Consider the following 13,892-nt stretch of genomic DNA (forward strand, 5'->3'; position numbering starts at 1 on the left):
AACAATAAAGAAAAAGCAGGAGTTACTTTGCATTTTCTTCTCCTCCTCATCCTTCTACCCAAGGCACCAGAAAGAAGGAGACAGAAAGATTTTGGCATCTCGTTTCCCTACCCAGCCGCCAAGTGGTGCTGTCAGGCAGGAACAGTTTAGTTGCTGGCCAGAGCTCTTGGCATGTAGGAAGATAGAGAAGCAGAACTAAAGTGCCTGTTGTTTTTTTAGGTTTTTTAGAGATGGGACCTTGCTGTGTTGCCCAGGCTGGTCTTGAACTCCTGGCCTTAAGCAATCCTCCCAAGTCATTGAAATTGCAGGTCTAAGCCATTATGCCTGGCTCTGAAAGAAGATACTTTTGAGTATATAGCATTAGTTGCAGAGGGAATGTTTACGTATCTGTAATGGATAAAATATATGTAGGAAATATGCTTTAAATCCTCACGAATGAAAATATTAAACTGGTATGGAGACATAGGAAGGGCACTGGGTATGGAGTCAGGGCTGGATTTCAGTTCTAATGCCTCCACTTCATACTCGCATATCCTTGGCTGCATTATTTAACTTATTTAAAACCTAGTTCTCTTCTCTGTAAAATGTGACTAAGAATGTCCTTCCTTGCCTCCTTACTCCAGCTGTGATCCAGTGAGATTATGCTCATGAAACAACCTTGAACTTTTCTAGTGTAAAATGGCATGTGCATTTCCAGAAGTGTTATACTTATTTCTTAATCTAGAAAAGTGAAGGTGTGGGCCAGATGACTTCTGAGGAAGTTTCTCTTCTCAAATTCTGACAGTCAGAGTGGCCTAGGTTTTAAGTGATAGGGTTCTTCCTCATCAACAGTTTGCTGATGTTGCTAACTCAAGAAAGAAGAGGATGGAGCCCTATTCTAGGCTCTGCTCCTGATTTGCTGAACGACTTTGTGCCTAGTTTCTACTTCAAGGGACAACGGAGGAGCCCATGAAACATTCAGAACGAAGGTGCTTGTTAGTATTCAACCTGGCTGTTAAGTTAATGTGATCATATAATTTGTCACCTAACCTAGAACAGTGAAGAATAAAAAGAGTGCTATTAATAATTAGACCAGGGGAGGCTGAGACGCGTGGATCACCTGAGGTCAGGAGTTCGAGACCAGCCTGGCCAACATGGAAAAACCCCATCTCTACTAAAAATACAAAAATTAGCCAGATGAGGTAGCAGGGGCCTGTAGTCCCAGCTACTCAGGAGACTGAGGCAGGAGAATTGCTTGAACCCGGGAGGCAGAGGTTGCAGTGAGTCGAGATCACACCACTACACTCCAACCCGGCAATAGAGAGAGACTCTGTTTCTAAATAATAATAATAACACCAGTACAACAGGCATACATCAGAAGTGTCCCAGGCAAACCTGGATATCTGGTGCCCTTATTATACATAAAATGTTAAATTTCTCACTTAGGTATAGAATAGCAAAAATGCTACTCTTGTACCTAGGTACCCTAACTTCTGTTAAGGATTAGCAAGATGCGGGTATGTTAGGATGCTGGAGGACAGAACAACATATATTTAACCACAGTGATGAACAGGAGGCTGTTTTTCCCTCTTAAAAATGCATAGTGTTGCAACTCTGTGGTTAAAGGTAAGAGGAAACAGTTTAGCTTCAAATTTCCTGATCTTTCATTTTTATTGCAACTTGAATATGTAGGATAGGAATCTGTCTGGTAGACTGAGTTATGCTTGGGCCTCTGCCTGCTTTGGTTATTGTCAATATGGTTGTGCTAATGCTTAGTAAGTGTGAATATCCATTACATCTCCAACAGACTCAGTCTTGTGATCAAATATAAACAGAGAAGCAAAAATGGTTTGTCCTAGAGATTTCTATGGGGCACAGCCAAGCACTCAGGGCTTTTCAAACCAGATAATAGAGAAGGGGTCTGATTTGTCAAACAAATTGAATTATCAAATCTCTTTGAAAATGTCTAATGTCCTAATAATCTATTTGCCTTTAATAAATGAGGCAAATAGATTTCTGATATGGGGAAAATGTCTCAATATTTTCTAAAAAGAACCTTTAAACCAGAAGAGAAATGTGTACTACTAAGCTTGGAAGCAAATAACAAAAGGATCAACTTTCTAAACAGTTTGTAGAGAGGAAAAATGGCTCAAATAAGTTTAAATGACAGCTAATAAATATTCCTTTTGTGTTTTGGAGTATGTTATTAATTTTTGATTGCCCATTTAACGTCTTATGTTTTGTTTATAATTAGATTAATTAGGTCAATATGCCGAAGGATAGAGAGATATATTTGTTGCATGGAGGACGAAGGGTGCTCAAAAACTTAAATGATGATATAAATCAGTTTGGTAGTTTTAAAAAATCTAATACAGGCCAGGCGTGGTGGGTCATGCCTGTAATCCCATTACTTTGGGAGGCTGAGGCGAGCAGATTACTTGAGATCAGGAGTTTGAGACCAGCTTGACTAACATGGTGAAACTCCATCTCTACTAAAAATACAAAAATCAGCCAGGCATGGTGGTGGGCGCTGGTAATCTCAGCTACTCGGGAGGTTGAGGCAGGAGAATCACTTGAACCTGGGAGGCAGAGGTTACAGTGAGCCGAGATCATGCCATTGCACCCCAGCCTGGGTGAAAAAAAAAAAAAAAATCTAATACACATAAGCTACACATACAATGGAGAATCAAGTAGATAAAATTGTCATATTGCTCTGTAGACATCCAATCACTTTAAAACATTAAAATGTTCTTTCTAAAAATGTTCTCATTCCCAGTGCCTGACTCTGAAAAGAGTTGTTCATTTGTAATTCTGGGGATGTGACATCATGATTGGTTTTTTTGAAAATATATGCTGGGTTATACAGTATTTTTGCCTGAGCTCAAATTACATAGTAAGATACATTAGAGACCTTGTGGTGTTGCACATGCGCCATGAGTATATTTTCAGGCTGCCCAATCACATGGCTTTCCTTAGGCCATTAGACCGTCTACTGCAAGCAGACAGAACTTCCTCAGGTTAGTTGAGTATTTTGAAAAGTCCAGAAAAGAGTCTTTGACAGAATGGAATTATCTCTTTGCATAAATATATTTTAATAGATTATTATTTTTATGGTCCAACTACCATTCTTATGTTATGATTATAATTAGGTCATGGATAAAATGACCCACAGCTGGTGCCTTGCAGAGCTCCTAATTATGCCAAAGTCCAACCACCCATGCTGCTCGTTGCCATGCTACTCAGTGATATGGACCAGATATTTTCCCCAATTGAGTGGTTTTTATGAGCAGGTGTTCAGCTAATAGGACAAACAGAGGGTGTGCAGCTTTAGCCAGCTCATTAACATCACGAAATAATTGAAAAGGACAGATATACCAGAATGTCCAGCTCAGAGGATAGCTTTGAACCTACAATAGGTCACTTTTCTGAGCATCAGCCATGATACTGCAGAAAGAGATTGAGTGAAGCTTCAGAAGACCCGGAGTCTCCTTCCAGCTCTATCACATAGTCTCCAGGTAACTCCGGACAACTCTCTTAGTTGGTTTAGACCTCCATTTCATCATCTACTACTGAAGCTATTAACCTGCCCCACCTGTCGCACAGTGTTATAGGATTCAATGAGATGGATTATGTTTATGAATGGCACTATAAATTATCAACGCTACATAAATACAAGGTACCATTATTAAGGTCTAATCCAGCTTTCCCAGTGACTCAGGATATAATTGGGCAACTAAATGACATCAGGTTTTGCAATCATTAAAATGGCAAAACGTTTTAGAAACTTCACTCAACCTCATGACTAATAAGATTTCTTAGAACATGTCATTTGCTTTTTCTGGGTAATCAATAACCAATATCCAGAAATAAAATGCTTCTAGAATTGATAAAGCAAAGTTTAAGAAAATGACATTTGACTGGGCACAGTGGCTCATGCCTGTAATCCCAGCACTTTGGGAGGTTGAGGTGGGAGGATCACTTGAGGCCAGGAGTTTGAGACCAGCCTGGGCAACATGGAGAAACCCCATCTCTACTAAAAACACAAAAATTAGCCAGCCATGGTGGCACACACCTGTAATCCCAGCTGCTCTAGATGCGGAGGGATGAGAATTGCTTGAACCCGAGAAGTGGAGGTTGCAGCCGAGATGGTGCCACTGCACTCCAGCCTGGGTGACAGAGCAAAACTTTGTCTAAAAAAAAAAGAAAGAAAGAAAAGAAGATGACATTGAATGCAATCCCCCACTGCTAAATTTGATTGGCTAAAAAAAAAATTATTATTATTATTATTATTATTATTATTATTATTATTATTTGAGACGGAGTCTTGCTCTGTCACCCAGGCTGCAGTTCAGTGGCACTGATTTTGGCTCACTGCAACCTCTGCCTCCCCTCCCAGGTTCAAGTGATTCTACTGCCTCAGCCTCCCGAGTAGCTGGGACAACAGGCGCCCACCACCACACCTTTTTGTATTTTTATAGAGACAAGTTTTCGCCATGTTGGCCAGGCTGATCTCGAACTCCTGAGCTCAGGTGGTCTGCCTGCCTCAGCCTCCCAAAGTGCTGGGATTACAGGTGTAAGCCACCACACCCAGCCTGACTGGCTAAAAAAAATTTTTTTAATAAAAAAAAAGAAAATTATATTGAGAAGGGGAGATCACTAAAGACTGTGCTCTCTTAGTTCTAGAAAATTATGTGTCACTCAATCTCTTATTAAAGTACAAGGGAACCTGGAGAAGCTTCTAAATGTTTGAAATACTAACTGATTACATTATGTTTCCATTTCTCACGGACAGTTCAATATTCCATGCTGCATAAAGAAAGCATAAGCCTTCTAGCCCACTCCTTTCCCTTCCTGTTTCCCACGAACCAGATCTAAAGGGTGGTAGAACATATGTATAAGAATATTCATTACAGCATCATTTCAGAGAATTGGAGGCAAGAAAGATGTCCATTACTGGAGGAGTCAATAAGTAAAAGATACATATAATTAACAGACTATTGATAATAATGCATTAGAAATATCATCAACAACACAGATACCTCTTAAAATTTTAGTGTTCAGTGAAAAGAAGGAGAGAAAAGAGAGAGAGTGGGAGAGCAGGAGAAATGGAATGAGATATAAAACCTAAGAGGGGATCTTGTGTATGCCATGAATGAAGGACTATGTTAACTCATTACAGGCCTAAAGACAAACAAAAAAAAAGGGGCTTTAAAAATTAAAAGATTGGTGGACTGCCTCATCTTTCAGAGTTTGCCTGTATAATTAATTCTTTCCACTATGTTTTTTGTATAATGAGGGAATATCTCATGGCTTACTTAATGTCCTTTGTACTGCAGCCCCACCAACCCTTGGTCTTGGATTTTTTCCTCAAAAGCCAAGGTGAAGAGCTGGGTATTGACCTCCACGACCTCCTTCCATGCTTTTCAACACCATCATTCAGTGGCTTTATAGCCTTCTCTTGTCCCAGCTAAATAACATCAGGCCTTTTTGTGTTCCTTATACATCTGATCTCTGTGTGTGTGTGTGTGTGTGTGTGTGTGTGTGTGTGTAGTCTTGCTCTGTCACCCAGGCTGGTGTGCAGTGCTGTGATCTTGGCTCCCTGCAGCCTTCGCCTCCTGGGTTCAAGCGATTCTCCTGCCTCAGCCTCCCAAGTAGCTGGGATTACAGGCATGCACCACCAACATGCCCAACTAATTTTGCGATTTTTAGTAGAGACGGGGTTTCACCATGTTGGCCAGGCTGGTCTTGAACTTCAGGTGATCCGCCCACCTCATCCTCCTAAAGTGCTGGGATTACAGGCATGAGCCACTGCACCTGGCCCTAATTTTACTATTGTTTAGTCAACTATTGTTTAACTCTCGAGTTAGTTCCAAGGACTCTCCTCCCTTTTCAACTATGGAACCCTGAGCCAGCTACAGTGTGTTAATGAAAGTAGGGGTGGCCTCCTGCTTTCTTCACTCCTGCTTCATAAATCCCAGTTCCAGCCATCTCCAAAGATGCTAGTCTATGTCCCAGGAAAAGGGTAAGGCATATATAATAAAGTGATAGATATTTCCAACATTAGTTATTGAATTAAATATTAGCCACTGAATTAAAGTTTTTTGTAAAACAGATTTCACTCCTGGCACCAGCAAACTGAAAATTTGGAAAGGGTTGATGAGGACATTAGGACTAAGGAAGATTATTTATGTACATTTCCTTAGGGAGAAGCCACACAGGAAGAAAATGAAAATACCTCAACAACGACTAGACTATCTAAGCAGATCTGTCACGACCTTAAGAATCCTAGGAAATTTTCCTCATGGTCCTAGATAGAATGACTAAATCTAACAGCCAAAATGACTGCCACTTGTTTCCTGCCCAGTATACACTAAGAGATTAGAACTGATCAATGTCTGCCTCAGGTTTTTGCTTCATTTCGTTCTGAACATACAAGGACAGAGTGGATCATTTGTGAAAGATCTCGCAGCATTTTCATGTTCGGTCACATTTCATCAAAACTACCAGAAGCAAATTATAAGAAATTATGTGGATATGGGTAAAATTAACTTCTCTACTTTTTATTTATTAGTTTGTTTTAGAGATGGAGTCTTGCTCTGTTGCCCAAACTGGAGTACAGTGGCATCGTGATCATAGCTTACTACAGTCTCGAACTTCTGAGCTCAAGCAACCTTCCCGCCTCAGTGTCCCAAGTAGCTAAAACTACAAGTGTGTGCCACCACATCTGGCTAACTAAAAAAAAAAAAAAAAAAGATAGAGATCAGGCTCAAACAATCCTCCCACCTCTGCTTCCCAAAGAGCTGGGATTATAGGCACAAACCACCATGCCCAGCCAACTTCTGTACATTTAAAAGAGCTTCTATTACTACCTAAGTATGGCCAAATAAGAGGCTGAAGCAAAGATCAGAGTAGCCTGACCTTGTGATGAGCAATTCCTTGAATGCCCGACACTTATACTGAACTTCTTTTTGGTTTAGCCAACATAAATATACCAGTTCTCGGCCTGGGCGGGAGGTATACAATGCTTCCTGCAGGAACCCTGAGTCACAGCAAGAGTAAATGACTTGGCACAGAGGTCAGAATGAGGCCTGGGGTTGCCTGGGTTCAAGAGCCAGCTCAGATACCAGCTCATCCTAAGATTCCAAGCAAGTCACTTTATGCTCTTGCATAAAGTGGATTGTACGCACAGGTGACCATATAGTTTATTGCTCAGGCCAGGTATTGTTTAGAGCAAAAGGGGGTGCTATTAGTAATACCACTAGGACAACGAATCTTTCAGGCTCACAGCTGCTTTAAAATTCCATTACAGCTGAGAAAATGGGACCCAGGTTCCTGCTCACCAGACCTGTCCTCTGCTCCCCTGGCAGGAGATAGCTCAGCCTGGAGTCCTGGGGAAGATTGTTCAGCATACTGTAAAAGATATATGTAGGCACTTTCCCAGCAAATAAAAAGGACAGCCTAACCTGCACCTGCTTGGTTGCACTGTGTGTTGAAAATCAACAGCATTGGAAGGCCAAAAACACATCAGGGCCCTTGCCCAGGAAGACAGCAGATGCACGCACCTCCTGCACCAGGAGACATGAGCCTTCCATTTGCAGCATCAGGCTTATTGCCCCTCTATCAAACCTGTTCCCCACTGGCAGGCGATGCCCCAAGTGAGTGGGCAGGATGGCTATGGTCCAGGACAGAGCAGGGGCTGCTTCAGGATCCCCAGGTGTTGGTTTTTAAAAGGGCAGGTTACTGCTTTATAAACCACTCCAAGCCACAGGTTATCCTTCTACCAACAATTTCATCTTTCTATAGCACTGTCCACTGTCCCTAGTCACTTGATGTTTTAAAAGTCAAAGGAAGCCGGCCGGGTGTGGTGGTTTATGCCTGTTAATGCCAGCATTTTGGGAGGCCAAGATGGAAGGATCATTTGAGCTCAGGAGTTCGAGACCAGCCTTGACAACATGGTGAAACCCTGTCTCTACCAAAACTACAAAAAATTAGCCACGCGTGATGGTGTGTGTCTGTGGTCCCAGCTACTCTAGAGGCTGAGGTGGGAGGATTGCTTGAGCCTGGGAGGTGGAGGTTGCGGTGAGCCGAGATCGTGCCACTGCACTCCAGCCTGGGTGACAGTGAGACTCTGTCTTAACAGCAACAAAAAGTCTAAGGAAGCCATCAACAACATCCAGAAATTAAGCTGAGTTAGGTCATAACACAGCCCTTAAAAATGTCCAAGTGACCTCTTGTCACTGTGTAATGAGAGAATTTGGAAATGAAGGTGAAGGAGAAATATTCAAAGAAAAGTCATCCAAGGAAGGAAGAAATGATATTGGTCATACAAACCTATTTTATCAGTTTTGCAAGCTTGTCATTTATTTTTCTCTTCTTTTCTTTTCTCTTTTTAAATTTTGGAGAAGCTCTGAATAACAGGAAAAAGCATTTGGCTTCCAAATAGGGCCATTAAACTGGTGTTGCTGCTGCCCTGATTCCAACGGCCTAATCCTTTCCCCAGAGCTAGAGTGCCAGGGCTCCCAGGGGCTCAAGATGGAGCTTGCCTTCACCCTCTCCTCCCCACTGCTGCTGTCACAGTGTGTCCTCTGGCTGCAGGGCTGCTCTGGGCCCTGACTGCCTGCAGACTGCTTCGCCAGAAGAGATGTTAATTACACACCCAGCCATACCCCTCTTCAGAGGCAGGACTAGCCACATGCAGCTGCCACTTGTTTTCAAGAGCTGCAGCAATCTGGTTTTTGAACTGGGCAAAAGTGCCGGAATGGGCCCATGGCCACATGCACTGGGGGGGCCCTGCCCCAGCTGCAAAACTGGGTCCCCAAAGAATGAGGCTCCTGGCCACTAAGGCCACTAAGACTAGGCAAGCTACTCTGCTGGTGCCAGCCTTCTGCTCCCGAGAAAGAAGCAGGTAATATTTTAAAATCCCTATGAGCAGAATTTCTTGACATTTTGTCTTCATTATAGTAAACTTAAGGTGGCTCTCCATTTTTCAGAAAGACACAGGAAATGCAGCTACTTCTGATGAGTTCGACTGCATTGACAAAGAATGGACTCATTCAGAAAAAACAGTCTAACAGGGCCCGCAACCTATAGATGGTTGCCTACTGGATAGGGTTTGAAAAATTATACTGAAAACCCACAGTCTTGGTATATTTTTGCCCAGCAAGATGCTTGGAATTCTGACCAATAAGGAGGACATATTTTGCATAAAGCTTTGATTCTCTTGATTGCCCCCTTTTAAAATTCAAATGGTAACTATATATAATATTTCAAGGAACTCCTAGATATGTTATCTTGCTGGAACCTACTTAATATACCAGGGAGGGACATAATTCATTAAATGATTATTGTCTATTAACATCCTAATTTTAATTAGTTTTCCACAGATGAGAAAAACAAGCCCTGAGAGAATGAGACCTGGAAAGTGGCACATTTGGATTGAAGGGGAGGTGAGAACCCACTGGAAACACAACCAGGGTGGAGCCAGTGAGGCTCTGTGGTCCCACAGACACCTCTGAACTGACACCTGCACCCATACAGGTGCTGAGAGAGAGCTAAGGAGCCACAGACAGGAAGGACAGAAGTCACAAAGACAAACTTTACCCACTCATGCTTTTACCTGGGCCTGACCTGGAAGTCCTAATTAAAAGACCCCGGACTTCCAGATAGACTCATCCCAACGCTGGGAACGCACACATGCTATTTCTTGAAAGAACAACTTGGCTGTCCCCCAGAGCAGAGTGCCTGGTGTGTACACTGGGATTCCTTTCAATAATTAGAATCCTCTGCTTATGCCAGATATTAATCGGGAACAAAACGAAGCTTTAGTTTTGAAACATCCCTTCTCACTCATTAGCACAATCCTTTAATAATGCACCTTGGAGGCCCTGAGTAATTCTTCTAGTTTGCTGCCCCACAGCATGTCTGGGTTCCAAGGATTTGCTTGGAAGGTGCTGGATACCCTATCCTAGCTGGAGCTGGGAGTGTCCAGAAACAGCCTCTTTCTTTACCTCTGAGCTTCTGTTGCTGTGTTCCCTTAGCCTCCCAGCCTCATCCTGCCCTTGGACTTGGTGGCCAGGTGGCACTCTCTCTTTGGCCCTTACTATCCTTATCTGTCAAGTGAATGGTTTTGATTTCACTGGTTTTCATGCCTAGCTGCACATTAGACTCACCTGGGGAACTTTGAAACCCAATGCCAGGGCTGCACACCCATGTATTCTGATTTAATTGGTCCAGGGTGGGGCCAGTCACTGATTTTTTTTTTTTTTTTTTGAGACGGAGTCTTGCTCTGTCATCCAGGTGGGAGTGCAGTGGCATGATCTCTGCTCACTACAACCTCCGCCTCCCAGGTTCAAGCGATTTTCCTGCCTCAGCCTCCCAAGAAGCTGGGATTACAGGCACTCACCACAATGCCCAGACTAATTTTTGTGTTTTAGTAAAGATGGGATTTTACCATGTTGGTCAAGCTGGTCTCGAACTCCTGACCTCAGGTGATCCACCCGCCTCAGCCTCCCAAAGTGCTGGGGTTACAGGCATGAGCCACTGTGCCCTGCCCCAGTGACTGATTTTTTTTTTGTTTTTAAGTTCACCATGCCCCACAACCACTAGGTTAAATTATCTCCAGGGACCCTCCCAGTTCTAATAAAGTCTATGATCCTTACTCTCTGGTCTCTGTGCTTTATTGAATTTATCTTTTCTCCATAAATACTCATCTTTTATGTTCAGCATGTTACATAGGCTGATTTTTAGAAATGCTCTTACTCATTTAAAAATCATATCGTTGGTTAGGCGCAGTGGCTCACACCTGTAATCCCAGCACTTTGGGAGGCCGAGACAGGCAGATTGCTTGAGCTCAGGAGTTTGGGACCAGCCTGGGCAACATGGCGAAACCCCATCTCTACAGCACGGCATGGTGGCACAAGTCTGTGGTCCCAGCTACTCAAGAGGCTGAGGTGGGAGGATTGCTTGAGCCTGGGAGGCAGAGGCTGCAGTGAGCCGAGATCGTGTTACTGCACTCCAGTCTGGGTGACAGAGTGAGATCCTATCTCAAAAAATAAAAATAATGTTGTTAAAGTATTGTTTGTTGGGGGTAATCAGCTATAATACTGAACGTTTGAAGTATACAATTTGATAAATCTTCCCATATAAGAAATGGTCACAGTCATAATAATGAACATATCCATCACCCTCAAAAGTTTCCTGTGTCCCTTGGGAATCCCCCCAAACATTTTTTCTCCTGCCCCTACCTTCCCAAGTAACCATGGATCTTCCTTCCTTCCTTCCTTCCTTCCTTCCTTCCTTCCTTCCTTCCTTCCTCCTTCCTTCCTTCCTTCCTTCCTTCCCTCCCTCCCTCCCTCCCTCCCTCCCTCCCTCCCTCCCTCCTTCCTCCTTCCTTCCTTCCTTCCTTCCTTCCTTCCTTCCTTCCTTCCTTCCTTCCTTCCTTCCTTCCTTCCTTTCTTTCTTTTCTTTCTTTCTTTTTTGACAGAGTCTTGCTCTGTCACCCAGGCTGGAGTGCAGTGGTGCAATCTCAGCTCACTGCAACCTCTGCCTCCCGGGTTCAAGCAATTGTCCTGTCTCAGCCTCCCGAGTAGCTGAGATTATGGGTGCCCATCACCACGCCCGGCTAATTATTGTATTTTTACTAGAGATGGGGTTTCACCATGTTGGCCAGGCTGGTCTCAAACTCCTGACCTCAAGTGATCCGCTTGCTCAGCCTCCCAAAGCGCTGGGATTACAGGCATGGGCCACCACGCCCAGCCACTTTCTTTTGCTGTAGATTAGTTTGCATTTTCTATCATTTTATACAAATGTAATCACTCAACACATCCTATTTTGTGCCTGGACATAACTTCTAATTATCTCCCTGGACTTTAGATTTCAAGCTCTTTGAAAACAAGATCACTTTTTCTTTTCTCTTCCTCTTGGCCCTCAACTTATCTTTGCTAAGATACAGCCCTTAATCATTATTTGCTTGATTGACATAAGACCTTCATGAACTTAAAACCAAGTTTCAGTTTGGTGGCCAAGAAGTGCCTGCCACGTTGAAGGTTTTTAACCCACCACCACTTCTGGAGAGGTTCCTCAGTTGGCAGCTTCAGCCCAGTAAATAAATAAACAAATAAATAAATAAATAAATAAATAAGCACATGAGCTTAATTTAGGGTCTGTGGACTTCCAGGAGTCCAGAAAGTGAGAGTCAAGGTGTGGGTTTGGGAGTGGGGTGGAGGGGGAGGCTCAGGATGCGGGGAATGAATACCTGAGAAAGGTCCTTGGCTTTCACCAGATTCTTGACACAAAGGGATAGACTATGGAATTAATGCCCTGCTCTATTCCTTATAATTTCCTATCTGCTTTTTATGAATCTGATGTCTAATTATAAATCCTTTATTCCTCCCTTCTCCCTTCCCACCTCCCCAGCACCTTTGTTTTGTTCTCTGCCTGCCCTGGTTATACTTAACCCTACTTAACTAAACACACTACAGGGCCCTGTCCAGTGGCAGTGCCACTTCATGGGAACTGTTTGCATTCCTCTTCTCTTTAAGAGCTTCTCATCTGAACTATGTGACAGATTGTACCTTTTTATTCAATGATTCTTATTCCACTTTACTTAACAGTTTACCCTGAATACTTGGATGCCACTCACATATCACAAATCTATATTTTCTCTAGACCCCAGAGCCTGGGATTCCTTTTCATCTCACAAAAAAATAAAAAATAAAAAAAAAATCAATGCTTTTGTTGTTATAAATAAGTATTATGAGAACCAGAAGTAACAATAAACTGCAAATTCAAAATCAAGCCACTTCTCCATCCAGAGACACCTCCCTCACTTCCCCTCGTCAAACAGAAAACGTATTTTAAAATGATACTATGTCTGATTTTTGATAAAAGTCTGGGATGTAGAATAACAATAATCTGCTCCTAAATGAGAAAATCATAGGCATCGGACAAGTGCTGGTTTCAGAGTTATCTTTCCAAAATAGAAGCGAGCAAGAAAAACATCTCACCTGCTGGCCAAAAGACCAACACCAACTCCCCTTCCTCCAAATTCCCCTTGACCCCGTGCAGTTTTGTTTGTAAGGGACTGATGTCTTACACTCAGCAGCATTTCCTGGCTTCTGCTCGGGGGTAAGTTTTTCATTCCTATTCTCCCTTTCACCTCTACCATTTTCCAACAGAAGAGCAAATACAGTAACGATAGCATTTTGGTCTAGTTCCTACACAAACTCATTCCTCTGCATAAAAGGCAGACCTTTGAAAGGTACTTACGTGGAAGAGGCAAAGGCAAGCCCTGGGTTTGGAAGCAGTGTTTGCTGATGCCAGCCTGCTTAAATAGCTGGGCTGGCTGACGCAGGCTGCTGATAGCACGTTTATTTATGCCTGTGAGCGCACACTCCAGCAAGGACCTGAAAAACCTGCAGCGTGGGCAGGAGGAAAACCACTGAAAGTATGCTGAAGTTACGTCTCTCCTGGTTATTCAGGTTTGATGTTCAGGCTGGGACTTCTGAGAGTTTCATGGAACTTTCTCGTCACTATCTTCTCGTCCCTGACCTTTCTCCTGGCCAAGCAAGCTTCTTCACCAAGATCGGATAAGAGAGATGTGGCTGAGAGAAGACTGGGAAGAGAAAAGAGACCCTGAGTCTTTTTACCCACTTCCTTACTTTGAGCGGGTTTCCAGTTGGATGTTGCCTCATTTCAAAGCGTAGATCTGGTGCGGTTGATTTCACAGCTCTGTGGGCTGGATGCCAGGCTAAGAGCCTGGACAATTGCCCAATTAATGAAAGGTTGTTTTCTTTTGGGCACAGAATGTACAAATAAAGAACAGTTAAAAGGGAGAGATTCGGGACTAGGATGATACAATTTTAGGTCCCCCTCAAAAACTATTCTCATTTATTTCCCCTGCATCTATACTTTCC

The 13,892-nt window shown here is 43.1% G+C and overlaps 1 protein-coding gene across 4 annotated transcripts in view; it reads right to left on the reverse strand.

Moving 5' to 3' along the window:
• HOPX (HOP homeobox) overlaps positions 1 to 13,878 on the reverse strand; it is a 33,871-nt gene extending 19,993 nt beyond the window's left edge. For 2 of the 4 annotated variants that reach the window (XM_050791257.1, XM_050791255.1), the window contains exons 1-2: positions 13,246 to 13,878; positions 4,052 to 4,169 (exon numbers count right to left, since the gene is read on the reverse strand). The gene's annotated coding sequence lies outside the window, so the exon portion shown is untranslated. The remainder of the gene's footprint in view (positions 1 to 4,051; positions 4,170 to 13,245) is intronic. The other 2 variants (XM_050791249.1, XM_050791256.1) reach the window with 1 other exon arrangement.
• Between the last annotated feature and the right edge of the window lie 14 nt (positions 13,879 to 13,892).

The sequence above is a fragment of the Macaca thibetana genome, chromosome 5 (assembly GCF_024542745.1).
Source record: "Macaca thibetana thibetana isolate TM-01 chromosome 5, ASM2454274v1, whole genome shotgun sequence".
Classification (NCBI taxonomy): Eukaryota; Metazoa; Chordata; class Mammalia; order Primates; family Cercopithecidae; genus Macaca; species Macaca thibetana.